Source organism: Eublepharis macularius, chromosome 3 (assembly GCF_028583425.1).
Source record: "Eublepharis macularius isolate TG4126 chromosome 3, MPM_Emac_v1.0, whole genome shotgun sequence".
Taxonomy (NCBI): domain Eukaryota; kingdom Metazoa; phylum Chordata; class Lepidosauria; order Squamata; family Eublepharidae; genus Eublepharis; species Eublepharis macularius.
Genome location: NC_072792.1, coordinates 35,017,164 through 35,032,984, shown reverse-complemented (window position 1 = coordinate 35,032,984; position 15,821 = coordinate 35,017,164).

Below are 15,821 nucleotides of genomic sequence, written 5' to 3'. Positions count from 1 at the left end.
GGGTATGCGGGAGCACAGTGGGGGTTTTACCCTCATCTGGCGTTGGCATATGGACAGGTCCCCTTCAACGCTGTTCCATTTGGGGACACAGTATTGCCTTTAGGTGAGCATCTGACCCAGGCAACCAAAGATAAAATATTGAAAGGGGAGTATGTGGACCTTTTTTCCCTGCTCTTTAGAGAGCTCGAGAAAAAGAGTAAGGAGGAATTGGATGACAGGGACAAGGAGAGGCTCAAGAGGAGGAAGGTGGACAGGACGTGGAATAATTGGTTGCCCGGTTTTTTGATCTATGCGGGGGTCATCACCAGGGCTCAACCTAGCCGGGCCTCCCAGCTATTTCAGTACTTGGATATTATATTCAAGGGGTATACGGGCTTCTCAGGTGCTGCATGGATGCAGTACGACGAGGAGTTCCGCATGCGGGCTGCCATGAACCCGAACATTCCTTGGGATCGGGTTCATCAGGAATTGTGGCTGCAGGTTATGTCTCCGGCCAAGCCAAACGTGTTTGATAGGTCAGATAGTGGTCATGTCGTGCATCGGTCGTCGCAGGCTACAACCTCCCGCGTTGCTGCGGGTCAGCCGGTTCAACCCCGGCTCCTGTGTTGGGAGTTTGCGTACAAGGGTTCCTGTTTGCGGAAGCCTTGCCGATTCAGACATGAATGTCCCTCCTGTGGTGGTCCCCACCCATATAATTTGTGCCCCAAGGGTAAACCAGGGTGGGGTGGGAGGAAGCCGGGAGGCGGCGGTACAGGGGGTCAGCACCCCCCTGGTAAAGGGCCCCAGCCCGGTAAGGTTGAGGGTCCTTAGACTGCTTTTGCGAGACTACCCCAGGCAGGAGGACGCAGCTTATTTGTTTTATGGTTTTCGGGATGGATTTAGGATTCCGTTTCAGGGTGCCAGGGCACCTTTTATGGCTGACAATTTACGTTCAGTTTTGGGTAAAGAGGACATAGTTAGGAATAAGATTGAGAAGGAGTGTGCCGAGGGTCGAGTGTTGGGGCCATTCTCTGCTCCCCCGACCCCCAACTTCAGGGTATCACCTCTGGGGGTTGTGCCTAAGAAGGCGCAAGGGGAATTTCGCTTGATTCATCACCTGTCATTCCCTAGAGGGGAATCGGTGAATGATGCCATTCCTGAGCAGTTATGCTCGGTTCGGTATACCACTTTTGACCAGGCGGCCAGGGTGGTCCGTAGGTGCGGGGTGGGGGCGGAAATGGCGAAATGCGACATTAAGTCGGCATTTCGTCTTCTGCCAGTGCATCCTAATGATTTTGAGCTCCTTGGCTTTTCTTTTAATGGGGAATTTTACATGGATAGAGCACTACCGATGGGCTGCTCCATTTCATGTGTGGCCTCCAAGCGTTTTAGTTCTTTCCTTGAATGGGAGGTGCGGCGTAGGGCCGCCTCTAGCGATACGGCTCATTATTTAGATGATTTTTTGTTCGCTGGGCCGGCGGGGTCAGGACAATGCGCTCGGCTAATGGCCACTTTCTTGGCCCTAGCGGAGGAGTTGGGTGTGCCATTGGCACACGAGAAGACAGAGGGACCTTCTCAGGTGCTGACTTTTTTGGGGATAGAATTGGACACTGTCCAACAGTCTTTTAGGTAACCGAAGGATAAGGTTGAAGAGCCTAGATCCAGGGTGATTAAGGTGAGCTCTCAGCGTAAGGTATCCTTAGTGGAGCTGCAGCAACTTGTGGGCTATCTTAATTTCGCCTGTAAGGCTATCACTCCTGGTAGGGCATTTTTGCGTCGCTTGTGCGACGCTATGGCGGGTTTGCGGGCAGCTCATCATAGGTTGCGGGTTTCAGCGGGTATGCGTGCAGACTTAGCAGTGTGGGAAACCTTTTTGGCAGAATTCAACGGGGTTTCTCTTTGGCGAGAGGTTCTCTTGCTTGAGGCGGAACTGCAGGTCACGTCAGACGCGTCTGGATCCACTGGTTTCGGAGTGTACTTCCGGAATCATTGGTGTGCAGAACAGTGGCCGCAAGATTGGCGGACATCTGCTTTAGTGAGGGACCTCACCTTCTTGGAGTTCTTTCCACTTTTGGTGGCTGTGCACCTATGGGGGGAGGAACTGGCTAATCACACAGTACAGTTTTGGTGTGATAACCAGGCAGTAGTTCAGGTGGTTAATGCCTTAACTTCCAAGTCTCCCATGGTAATGCGGTTGGTGAGGGAATTTACTCTGGTGTGCCTCCGGAGGAATATTTTGTTCAGGGCCAGGCATGTTCCTGGGGTGGATAACGGTAGGGCGGACGCCTTGTCTCGCCTACAGATGGAGCGTTTTTGGAACCTTGCTCCGGAGGCCGATTGGCTCCTGGCTCGGATGCCACCAGAGCTGTGGCGGCTTGGGAGACCGAGGTATGTCGGGCTATTCAAGCAGCCATCGCGCCCAGCACACGGAGAGCTTATCAGCGAGCGGTAGGCCAGTTAAGGGAGTTTAGGTCAGTTGAAGGTTTGGCCCATAGCTGGCCGGTACCAGTAGAGCATTTGTTACGCTTTTGTATTTAAAAATAAATAACACAACAAACCAAGGCTTAATACAGTCAAAACCCAAAAGGTATAATTCAATTTTACATATTATAAAGTGCAAAAGTGCTACAATTTCATATATACATGCAAAAAGTCATAGAATTACAAAAGTGCATAAGTACAGCGTCCATTCATTAATCAGTGTAAACTAATTACAAAATACAGATCTTCAGTTGTCCGGAAACAATCCAATGAATTAAAGTGCAAATGCTACAATTAGTAAGGAGAAGTCGGTAGGTAGGAGATCGTGCCGCCAGAATGTTGCAATGACAGTCCATAAAATCAATTATATATACAGAAAGAGCGCCGACGGGGGTTTGCAGGCAAAATGTAATTAACCCGTTTCGTGAGGACCACTCCTCACTTCCTCCTGGGCGTAAGATCTTTCGGACTGAACGTACTGTAATGAAGAAAACACAATCCACAAGCTTGCTCATAATTATAAGCGACTAACAATATGTAATTGCAAAGGAAAAAAACTTACAGTGTGTTGTGAGCACAAAAAACAAGGTCTCCCACCATTCCTCCAAAAACGTGATTCACGGACATGCAACAAAGAAAGGACTACTGCTAATTAAATCTCCACAAAGGGGAGGGGCCAGAAATCTATGGAGGATCTTTGCAAGGGTCCCAAAACTTACAGAAAACACGAAAAATCAATCTCTGAATTTAAGCCATTTGGTGCCAAGGAGTTTAAGCCAAAAATCCATTTGGATTCCAAACGTAGCAGCAATTTTGTCTGATCCAGAGCGAAGGGGCAGTCCAAATGATCAATTACCGAGACTTTGAAGTCATTTGCAAGATGTTTCTGCTCATAAAAGTGGGTTACGAGGGGTGCCTCCCACACTAAATTCCTAATTCTAGACAGGTGTTCTTGTATCCTGACTCTTAAAGGGCACGTGGTACTTCCTATATACAGTAAGGGGCACTTACACTGAATGACGTATATCACGTTATGTGACTTACAGTTCGAAAAGAAATGTGTGTGGGGGCGATGGTCAGGGATTATTTGTTCTATTTTTACCATGAGGCTACACACGCTGCAAGAGCCACATGTGAAATGGCCCAATGGCAAATTACTTGAACAGGGGCTGCCGGAAAATTCCGATCTCATTACAATGTCTCCAATTGACCGCGTGCGTCTAAAACCAACTGACAGCCCCAGTTCACATCCTTTGATGCCACTGATAATGTGCCAGTGCTGTCTAATGATAGCAACTATCTTCGGGGCCAATGGCGTATACTCCAAGCCCCATTTAATTTTGCTATCCATCCTCCTGCGTCTCGGTGTTAATAAGTCAGACCGGTCAGTGGCATCTGAGGCTCGTTTGGCTTGTTCTATGACGTACTGTGGGTAACCTCTTGCTGCAAAACTATCTTCTAAAGCACGACCACTAGATCTATAAAAACGTGTGTCGGTAGAATTCCGTTTTAGCCGCAAGAACTGTCCCAAAGGGATATTATCCTTTAAACCCCTTGGGTGAAAGGACTGATATTGCAAATAGGAACACCGGTCCGTAGGTTTTCTATAGGGGCGCACGGCCAGTCTGTTGTTCTCCCGATAAATAGTGACATCCAGAAAGTCTAAGTTACTATAGCTCCCATTCTAGGTGAACTTAATATCGGGGTGTAGGGAGTTAAACCAGTTCCCCAAATCATCAGCCACATCCCCACGTTTTAGCAGGACAATCACGTCATCTATGTATCGCCGATAAAGAATAATTAAATCTATAAATGGATTTCTCTCCTCCTTAAACACCCATTGATTTTCTAAAGTGGACATAAAGATATTCGCAATGCTGGGGGCAGCAGCACATCCCATGGCCACCCCCTTCAACTGGAAATAGTAATTATTATTAAATCTAAAATAATTCTTTTCCAGGATAATGTCCAAGATGTTCAAGAGAAATGGGGTAGAGGGATGTTGGTCATCTCGTAATAGAAGAGCATCCTGTACCACCAATCTTGCCTCATCATGCGGGATGGAGGTATATAGAGATCTAACATCAAGAGACATTAAGTATACCTCTGGCGGTACCTCCACAGCTTCAATAAGAGAAATAAGAGACATAGTGTCTTTCAAATAGGCAGGCGTTTCTGAAACTAGTGGCTGCAAGAAGTGGTCTAAATACCGTGATAAAGGTTCCAGAATAGAATTGGAGCCAGAAATTATTAGGAAATCTTGGGACCCTTGCAAAGATCCTCCATAGATTTCTGGCCCCTCCCCTTTGTGGAGATTTAATTAGCAGTAGTCCTTTCTTTGTTGCATGTCCGTGAATCACGTTTGTGGAGGAACGGTGGGAGACCTTGTTTTTTGTGCTCACAACACACTGTAAGTTTTTTTCCTTTGCAATTACATATTGTTAGTCGCTTATAATTATAATTATGAGCAAGCTTGTGGATTGTGTTTTCTTCATTACTGTACGTTCAGTCCAAAAGATCTTACGCCCAGGAGGAAGTGAGGAGTGGTCCTCATGAAACGGGTTAATTACATTTTGCCTGCAAACCCCCGTCGGCGCCCAGCATTGCGAATATCTTTATGTCCACTTTAGAAAATCAATGGGTGTTTAAGGAGGAGAGAAATCCATTTATAGATTTAATTATTCTTTATCGGCGATACATAGATGACGTGATTGTCCTGCTAAAACGTGGGGATGTGGCTGATGATTTGGGGAACTGGTTTAACTCCCTACACCCCGATATTAAGTTCACCTGGAATGGGAGCTATAGTAACCTAGACTTTCTGGATGTCACTATTTATCGGGAGAACAACAGACTGGCCGTGCGCCCCTATAGAAAACCTACGGACCGGTGTTCCTATTTGCAATATCAGTCCTTTCACCCGAGGGGTTTAAAGGATAATATCCCTTTGGGACAGTTCTTGCGGCTAAAACGGAATTCTACCGACACACGTTTTTATAGATCTAGTGGTCGTGCTTTAGAAGATAGTTTTGCAGCAAGAGGTTACCCACAGTACGTCATAGAACAAGCCAAATGAGCCTCAGATGCCACTGACCGGTCTGACTTATTAACACCGAGACGCAGGAGGATGGATAGCAAAATTAAATGGGGCTTGGAGTATACGCCATTGGCCCCGAAGATAGTTGCTATCATTAGACAGCACTGGCACATTATCAGTGGCATCAAAGGATGTGAACTGGGGCTGTCAGTTGGTTTTAGACGCACGCGGTCAATTGGAGACATTGTAATGAGATCGGAATTTTCCGGCAGCCCCTGTTCAAGTAATTTGCCATTGGGCCATTTCACATGTGGCTCTTGCAGCGTGTGTAGCCTCATGGTAAAAATAGAACAAATAATCCCTGACCATCGCCCCCACACACATTTCTTTTCGAACTGTAAGTCACATAACGTGATATACGTAAGTGCCCCTTACTGTATATAGGAAGTACCACGCGCCCTTTAAGAGTCAGGATACAAGAACACCTGTCTAGAATTAGGAATTTAGTGTGGGAGGCACCCCTCGTAACCCACTTTTATGAGCAGAAACATCTTGCAAATGACTTCAAAGTCTCGGTAATTGATCATTTGGACTGCCCCTTCGCTCTGGATCAGACAAAATTGCTGCTACGTTTGGAATCCAAATGGATTTTTGGCTTAAACTCCTTGGCACCAAATGGCTTAAATTCAGAGATTGATTTTTCGTGTTTTCTGTAAGTTTTGGGACCCTTGCAAAGATCCTCCATAGATTTCTGGCCCCTCCCCTTTGTGGAGATTTAATTAGCAGTAGTCCTTTCTTTGTTGCATGTCCGTGAATCACGTTTGTGGAGGAACGGTGGGAGACCTTGTTTTTTGTGCTCACAACACACTGTAAGTTTTTTTCCTTTGCAATTACATATTGTTAGTCGCTTATAATTATGAGCAAGCTTGTGGATTATGTTTTCTTCATTACAGTACGTTCAGTCCGAAAGATCTTACGCCCAGGAGGAAGTGAGGAGTGGTCCTCATGAAACGGGTTAATTACATTTTGCCTGCAAACCCCCGTCGGCGCTCTTTCTGTATATATAATTGATTTTATGGACTGTCATTGCAACATTCTGGCGGCACGATCTCCTACCTACCGACTTCTCCTTACTAATTGTAGCATTTGCACTTTAATTCATTGGATTGTTTCCGGACAACTGAAGATCTGTATTTTGTAATTAGTTTACACTGATTAATGAATGGACGCTGTACTTATGCACTTTTGTAATTCTATGACTTTTTGCATGTATATATGAAATTGTAGCACTTTTGCACTTTATAATATGTAAAATTGAATTATACCTTTTGGGTTTTGACTGTATTGAGCCTTGGTTTGTTGTGTTATATATATCTGTTACCAGGGTTGCCCATAGTAGCTTTACGCTTTTGTATTTGGCAACGGGGTAGGGGGTTGGCCGTGCGATCCATCAAGGGGCAGCTGGCAGCGCTAGCGTTTGTTAGCAAAGCCCAGGGGTTGTCTGAGGCCACGGGCGACTTCCGGGTGAGGAAGGTGTTAGAAGGCTGGGCCAGGGAATGCCCCAGGGGTGTGGATTCGCGGGAGCCCATTTCCCCGGCAGTCCTAAAGGGGCTGAAGGCGGTATGGAAAGGGGTGTGTACGTCGCGTTATGAAGCGATACTTTTTCATGCGGCCGCGTTAACTGCATTTTTTGGGGCCCTTCGGGTTGGCGAGCTGGTTGCTCAGTCAGGAAGGGATTCCTCTGGTCGTGCATTGATGGCCAGTGATTTGAAGTTTGAAGGGGAAGCCGTCACCCTTTTGATTCGTTGGTCTAAAACTGACCAGCGGGGAAAGGGGGCCAGGGTGAGGCTGGGTCCCTGTGCTGATGCGGAGTTGTGCCCTGTTACGGCACTGCGTTAGTACTGGAAGGTGAGGGGGGACGGTGAGGGCCTGCTTTTCTCTCACCAGAGCGGTGCCCCGCTTACGCGTTTTCAGTTTTGGACGGTGACTAAGCGAGCTTTGACCAAATTGGGGTTGAAAGGGGTGAATTTTGGCACACACTCGTTCAGAATTGGAGCTGCATCCACTGCGGCAGCCATGGGGTTTACTGGGCAGATGATACAGCAGGTGGGTAGGTGGAGATCGGCTGCTTACCGTTCATATGTACGTCCTCTTTCGCATGTTTTGAACGTTGTTAACTGATTGTTTCTTAGGTTCTGGAGCGCGCGGTGCCAGGCAACGGATCCTGATCTGCGGCCACAGTTATGTTTTTTGGACGGCCCATCAAGCAAGATGGACTTCTGTGGGGTCGCAGCTTGGATTGAGCGAGAAGGCTGTGTTGGAGTGGCAGGGTCGCCGGGGCCTCCGGTGGTCGGGACTCTTGCCATTGTTGTTTGGATTGGGGTGTGAGCCCCCCCATATCCTAGTTATTCATTTGGGCGGCAATGACTTGGGGATGCTCCAAGGCAGGGCGTTGTCTGCTCAGGCGGAGGCTGATTTATGCTGTATCTCAGAGCGCTGGCCGGGGATGCTGATTGTATGGTCGGCTATGGTCCCTCGTTTGGTTTGGAGGGAAGCTGGGTGCCGACAAGCCATCGAGAGAGCTAGGATGAAGGCCAATCGCGCCATTCAGAAGGCTCTGGAAGGAGGGTTAGGAGTGTATTTGCCTCATCCTAGGATACGGGCCGAGGTGCCGGGCCTCTACAGAGGCGATGGAGTGCACCTTTCTGAAGTGGGCAACCAAATATTTTTGGATGACTTGCGGCAAGGGCTTCAGCTGGCCCTGGGTTATCAGTGGGGAGCCAAGACCTAAGCAGAGGCTTGGCCTTGGCGTTGGCAGGTTTTGGGGTAGTTAGGGTGCGGACCGGTGAGCACCCTTGGCGCTTCCCCTTTAGTGGGAAGAGGGGCCTGCCTGAGGGGCTGGTACTGCTTTGATGGCTGCCAGTTGCAGGGGCAGGCTGCCTTTGGAAACCCCAGCTTGCGAGTCCTTACCTCACTGCTATACGGCTGAGGTGTTAGGAGCTTGAGAAGGGGTGACCACGTTGCCTGGCCGGCTGGGTCCGTGCCATCCTAGGGATGGGTCGCACCCAGGGCTTCAGGGCTCGCCCAGACAGGTCAGGGCGGTGGTCCAGGGGGATCCCGTGGCCTGACCTGTACCGCTTTAGGCCCTTGCCGCTGTGTGTGTTCATGTTAATATATATATATAGTTAATAAAGTGGCCCTTAGTTCCAACCTGGTGTCTGCCTCTTTATTCCAACTAGGGTGGCAATTCGGCACTTACCCGGCAGGCTGAAGGCCAGTTAGCCGGGTGCCGTGATTGCCTCCCTGGAAGGATTGAGGCAGCACCAGCTCCTCCCTCCTTCCTGGGATAAGGTGCTGGGCGGGGCAGAACGAGAGGGAAGGCGTGCTCTGCCCGGCCCAGCTTCAGTTGCGGCTCGTCGCTTGGCCCACCCTCCTCTCCCAGTATTGGTGCAGGATTAGCCGGCTGCTGTGTCAGAGACAGGTAGGAATTTTTTCCTCCCCTCCTCAATTGGCAAAGTGGAGAGGGGTTTTTTCGCCTACCTTGCACCAGTATGGGGGATTGAGGAATTTGGCTGAAGGGTGGTGCCAGTTAGTGTGTCCTGGCAGGTTTTGGGGTAGTTAGGGTGCGGGCCGGTGAGCACCCTTGGCGCTTCCCCTTTAGTAGGAAGAGGGGCCTGCCTGAGGGGCTGGTACTGCTTTGACGGCTGCCAGTTGCAGGGGCAGGCTGCCTTTGGAAACCCCAGCTTGCGAGTCCTTACCTCACTGCTATACGGCTGAGGTGTTAGGAGCTTGAGAAGGGGTGACCACGTTGCCTGGCCGGCCGGGTCCGCGCCATCCTAGGGATGGGTCGCACCCGGGGCTTCGGGGCTCGCCCAGACAGGTCAGGGCGGTGGTCCAGGGGGATCCCGTGGCCTGACCTGTACCGCTTTAGGCCCTTGCCGCTGTGTGTGTTCATGTTAATATATATATAGTTAATAAAGTGGCCCTTAGTTCCAACCTGGTGTCTGCCTCTTTATTCCAACTAGGGTGGCAATTGGGGATTTGGGGCTATACATATAGTACAATTATTCAGGATAGCTTCCCATTAAGGCTATCGGAAAACATAATTCTGGAGAATCACCCAAGTTTAAAGTGAAGCAGAAACTGATATTGAAAAAAAGGAGATTTCCTGGTTTGCATAAAAGTTAAAAATGCTTCCTGGATAAGGTTTGGAGAAACTGGAGAAACACCTAAGGCTGGGTGAATAACAAGATTAAGGAGAGGGCAGGAATCTTCTTGTACAGTCACTAAGAAAAGAGAAGGAACTTGGTAGAGTCAGTCCATTGGAGACCAGGGTCATTCATTAGGACTAAATTATTCAGGGTGGAAGCTCCAAAGTCCTTGGGGAGAATGGCCCTCCCATTTAATCAGCCTGAGGTGGGCTTTAGGGAGGAGCAGGTCTGCATTCCGTTGCTGTTTAAGGACTCACCACCTTGTCCTTAGCATGGCTGCTGCAAAAGGAGCTTGACGGTTAGCTTGACTTCAGCAGCGTGTAGACTCCATTTTCCAGCCTTAAGCCCATGTTAGAAGCAAACTGGAGGCCCCAAAATGCCACCCTTTAAGCAAGAGTCTGGGGGATTCAGCTGGACTGGGCAGGTGGCCAGTCATCTGGTGCTAGCCGCCCTCCCTCCATGCTGGGCAAAACAAAGCCGGCCTTAGTGGGGGCTCTCTTGCAGCTCCTGTACATGCTCCCACACAAAAATACTGGACATTTATATGTCTGGTATTTTCAGTCCTTTCCCCCAAACAGTCCAAGAAAATACTAGACTGTCTGGGTGAAAAGCAGACATCTGGCAACCCTGCCCACCTTTCTTCTATCATGGAGGTAAAGAAAATATACACAGATTTCTGAGGAAGTCTTTTATCTAGGCACCAATCAGGCTGTGACCTGCTTATCTTCAAAAAGGTACATCAGGTTGCTCAGTGGTAGAACATCTGCTTAGCAAGGGAGGGGGCATGGCTCAGTGGTAGAACATCTATCTATGCAAGAAGTCCCAAGTTCAATCCCCAGTACCTCCAGATCAAGTCGTAAGTGGTATGAAAGACCACTATTGGGGACCCTGGAGAGCTGCTACCAGTCAGAGTATGCAATACTTATCTTGATAAACCAGCAGTTTGAATCCGTGAAAAGGCAGCTGCATGCACGCATGGGCCTTCGAACCCTACTCAAAACATTTGTCGTGTTCTGCTTTCTTTTTTTTGTGAAGATGAAATATGGATTAAGAGGCCCCAAATCATGCATCAGGAAACAATATGAAGCACATTTGACCAAAGTTTCAAGAGCAACATAAACAGTCTGTTTCATGTCAAGATCTTCCACCATTTTCATAATGTGACTGTAAAATGTGGTTTATCATTGATTTTTCCCCCTTTTGAGGCAGAAATTTCTTTGTAAATGACAAAACAGATTGCTGTGTAAAAGGAGTCTTAACTACAAATTAATTACAGCAGGGGGTTCTGTTTTACAACTCATTAAAATCTGCTGAACTTCAGTTCCTGGAGTTTTGCCTAAGCTGTTTCTTAGGAATGACACACTTGGAAATTTCTTGTTTGCTATAATAGATAAACAAAAGAGTTATAAACTAACAGTGTTGAAAATTATTACAATGCATTATCTTCTGCTTCCCATCACCTGCCTTTAAATCGATGCCTATCATTTGTTTAATTATTGTGTTTCAAAAATGACTTGACTTTTCTATTTCTTTTCCCCAAGCCTCAACGAGAGCATTTCTCTACCTTATATTTCCATGATGTGTGCGTAAAATATTGAAATATGATAGACTATACTTCAGCACTGCTGTTATCTGAAGTTAATAAAACCTTCAGCGGGCCTATTAATTTATCATTATGAACAGCTGTAAGTGGCTATAACAACACCATTTCAGTACATTCATAATCACTCTGTAATGGACAACGAACAAGAAAATCAAATCTCTTTCTATCAAAATATGAGAGGCAAGGGCATAGACCATAAATACATTCAATCTTATTTATTAAATTATACCAAACACCCACTAAATGCTCAGGGCCAACGTAGACATTTAACATGTCTTTGTGGAAACAAGAGCATAGTAGGTAAGAGTGCTGTACTAGTACTTAAGAGTGCTGTACTAGGACACACAGAGCAGATTCAAATCTCATCACTGCCATGCAGTTAACTGTATGACCTTGGGGCAGTCACTATCTCTCAGGTTTGTTGAAAGGATAAAATAAAGAATCCATTATATATGCCTCCCAGAGGTCACTCAGAGACTGGATAAAAATCAAATTATACCTATAATACCTATAGAAAGGGGTGATGTGGCAGAGAGAGGGCATGTACATGATTAACTATTGCAATGCCACTTGCAACGCTACTGCTCCCCAAAGTTTATTGCAAAGTGCAGCTAGCCATACCTTGTACCGTATCAAAGAAAATTATGCAGTTGGGCATATACAACTTAATAAGGTTGTTAGGGTATTCTTTAAAAAGAAATACATGACAAAGAGATAAATATAAATAGAAAAGGAAGATTAATGCTATTTCAGTCTTCATAACCTTCTCCTAATGGTACATTATGAGACTAATTACTTAGTCAATCAATCAATCTTTATTACGGTCATAGACCACACATTAATAGCATACAACCTACAGTCAGGGTAAGTCATATTATTTACAAATCTATTCACTAAAATTTCAGGGTACAGATTCTTAAATATTTAAAACCTTAAAGCCTGAGTGCCTAAGACCAAATTATTAAATAATTACTTAGTCAAAGGGTTGCCAGATCCTGCTTGGCAAATTCTTGGAGATTGTGGGAGCTGAGCCTGTGGAGGTTGGAATTTGATGAGGAGAGGGAGCTCAGCGGGGATGTAATGAAATAGAATCCATCCTCCAAACGTGCCATGTCCTCCAGGGAAATTATCTTCCTGATCTATGGTTGTCCAGCTATGCCTGGCAACTGGCAGGAGTCCAGAGGAGTGGGGATATAGGTGGTGCCGTCCATGAGGCTGTGACATCACTTCTGGAAAACACTTGGAAGTGATATTATTCCTCTCTAGGAATTGTTGAAAACACTATGGTTTTACAATAGATTTTCCGTCAATTCCTAAAGGGGACTGATGTCATGCCATCACATCCAGCATTTTTTTTCTCCTTCTGCCTTCTGTGGTGACATTGGGCAATGGCCACTGGGGCAAGAGATCTCCTACCCCCAGTGGGCATATGGCAATCCTATAGCAGGGTTGGGGAGGAGGGAGTTCAGTGGTTTATATTGTCTGTCCACCCTCCAAACCAGGAATTTTTTCCAAGAGGACTGATCTCTGTCATCTGGAGATTAATTGTAATTCCTGGGGGTCTTCAGGCCATACCCAGAAACTGGTAACCCTAGTTTTAATTCTAGGAGATCTCCAGGCCCACCTGGAGGTTGGAAACCATACAGTCAAACGTCAGCAGAATTTAGCCAGGTGGTGAAGTTTTTTCCTCTCTTTTCCAAAATATAGCCTGGCAATATAAGACAGGGCTCTAACTCTCTTTCTAGCTCTTTGGGCAATGGTCAGGCTTAGGTTTGCTAACTGTGGGTTGGAAAATTCCTGGAGATTTGGGGAACTACAGTTGCAAAGATGCAACTGTAGTGGAACTGATCTCTGTTGACTGGAAGGCAGTTGTAATTCTAGGAGACTTCACTTGAAGATTGGCAAATCTACCAGGACCACAACTCTCTTTCTCAGGCTTTGAGCAGAGTCTTTCCCCAAACCGTTATCATCTTATCATTATTATAACAGCAGTAGCAACATGCTGCAATTTCCAGGGGTCTTTGCGTTTTGTTCTGATTTGCCAGTATTAGTTTTAACCACTTATCCATGGGCTGGTTCTCTAGAAGGTTCATATCATATGACCAGACTTCTGGAAGGTTCAGTTTAACACAAACTCCTCAGATCTCTACATTTCAGGCTTTCCGGGGAATGACAAGTAGGGTTGCCAACCTCCAGGTGGTGGCTGGAGATCTCCCAGAATCACAACTCATCTCCAGTCAACAGAGATCGGTTCCCCTGGAGAAAAGGGCTGCTTTGGATGGTCGTGTAGTGGAGGCAATGCAAAGCTTGTGCACTGGAGGAACAATACTTGGAATAAACCATCCCTCCACCTCTTTTAAGGTTGCTTTCCCCCTCTGCAGGGTTCTGGACACATGAGTGAATGAGTGAACAATTCAGGGAACTGTTGGGGAGGAAGCAACTACAGAGAGGGCATTTGGAAGAGCAGAAAAATGAATGCCAAGAAAAAATTAAGCACCCTCTATTCTCCCATTTTTCATTGTAAATCACTCCTTCTGAAGAGGTTGTTCCATTAAAAAATCAAATATTAGGATTTAAAAGCACACCTTGTAGGGTAGTTTCTGTGTTGGCTCAGACTGGCTTTCACATCAGACTTTCCCAGCCAATCACTTACCAAGCTTCAACCTACTTAGGCTTACCTTTGTTTTATTTAGTATTTCAAAATTAAATGATTACACATACAAAGATTTTTCTGAGTACCAACATTCTCCAGTAGGTTAAATAAATGATTAGCACTTGTCAGAGTTTGCACTTAGTTCCTTTAAATAATAACTGGTTTCCAGATTCGTTATACTACTGCATTTGGGTCTGCCTTTAGTTCCTATAGTGTGCTAATAGCATATTCATGTAATGTATTTTTCTATCCTTCAATCATAACTATTTCTCTTTCCCTCCAGCATTTGTCAAGTACAGCACTAGCGGCTGTTACTATATAACAGTTTTTTGATATCTATTATTTATAGATCTTAAATGTGACAATAAAAAATAGAGGGTCAAGAGAAAGAGATTTATTTCCAACTTTCTGTTCATTATGTTGATATTAACTGAATGTTTCTTAGTGAAGTGTCAAGACTGTGATAAATCGTATTATATCTATATGTCCCAACAAAGTGGATCATATTTACGTTTTGTAGTTTTGCATCACTTTTGAGGTGTAATAGACCATCTGATTCTTAGTTTAAAATGGCTTTCATTTAAGTTGGTCCACCATGACTCCATATGTTCTCTCAGATGTGTTCCTTGTAGCAAGCAATTTTATTTTAACTTTTAAATTATAATATTTTGTACCAGCACAGATCCTTTCCCCATGAAAACGCAAAACAACCATATTAGTGGTAACTGAGATTTTATTAAATGGCTCAGCTGCATCATCACAATTTTTCTAGCATTTAGGGCAGGTTGCAACCAAGACAGCCCAATTGCTACCAGCAGACTTTGGGGTAACACTTCTTTAGCTCCACTCTTGACCAGCGCCCTCACCTGCATGTGAACTGTGATGACTCAGTAGTAGACCCCATCTCCCTCCCCCCGGCATGCCACCCAGACATTACTCAGGCTGATATTACTCAGGGTGATTCCTCCCCAGTCTACTCAACCAGACAATGAACAATGAGTTATTTGGGAATGTGCTTCCGTCCTTCAATTCCAATTGCCAGTCTCCCCAAATGTCATTCCTATTTGTTGCCTTACCATTCCATAGGCCATGCTTATTTAAGCCACAGACACCCCATTCCCTGCCCCTGAGATCTTTCTTCCTCTAAAAGCAGTCCTGAAAGTGATCCAATTATACATAAGTAGGCCAATTTAGTGAGGTAGGATGTATTCTTTTTCTTTTATTGAAATGTTCTTCCATTCTTTATCTTGCTGTGCTCTGCTATGTGAGACACATAATTTACTCAAGGCAAGCCTACCTCCTGATAGCAGGAGGTAGGTTAAGTTAGGCGGGGCTGGAAAACAGTTACCTTTAAGCAATCATGTCTGCCTTGCATACTTAGTCCTTTCTGTCAAAATAGGTCTCCCTACACTAAGCCCATGGAAGGGAGAATGGAGGAGAAATCATTAATGCACCTTGGTAAGGAAGACCTGCAGAATGTCCTGAGGAAGGGTTCTCTTGGTCTGCTCTGTCCGCAATTTACCAGGGGGGATCTCTTGGGAGACTATGTATAATCCCTCAGATTTCCATCTTGATTAGAGCTGGAAATGAGTTGTGCTTTTCACTGCTTCTAGAAGGTTTTCTGACAAAAATTTGGGAGGAGCCCTCAGATGAGGGTTATAACTGCCAAAGATATAATGATTAGACTATATCATCTCATTTGGAATGGTACTTGTCACCAAGTGGAGAATTGGGACAGCTGTGGGGATTTTCCAACCTCACAGGTCCAAACAGATGAACTAGAAGGGATTGTGAGCATGTTCTTTCAGAGTATACATTTGTTGCATTCCTAACTTTATTCTTCTCCAGTTTCCAAAG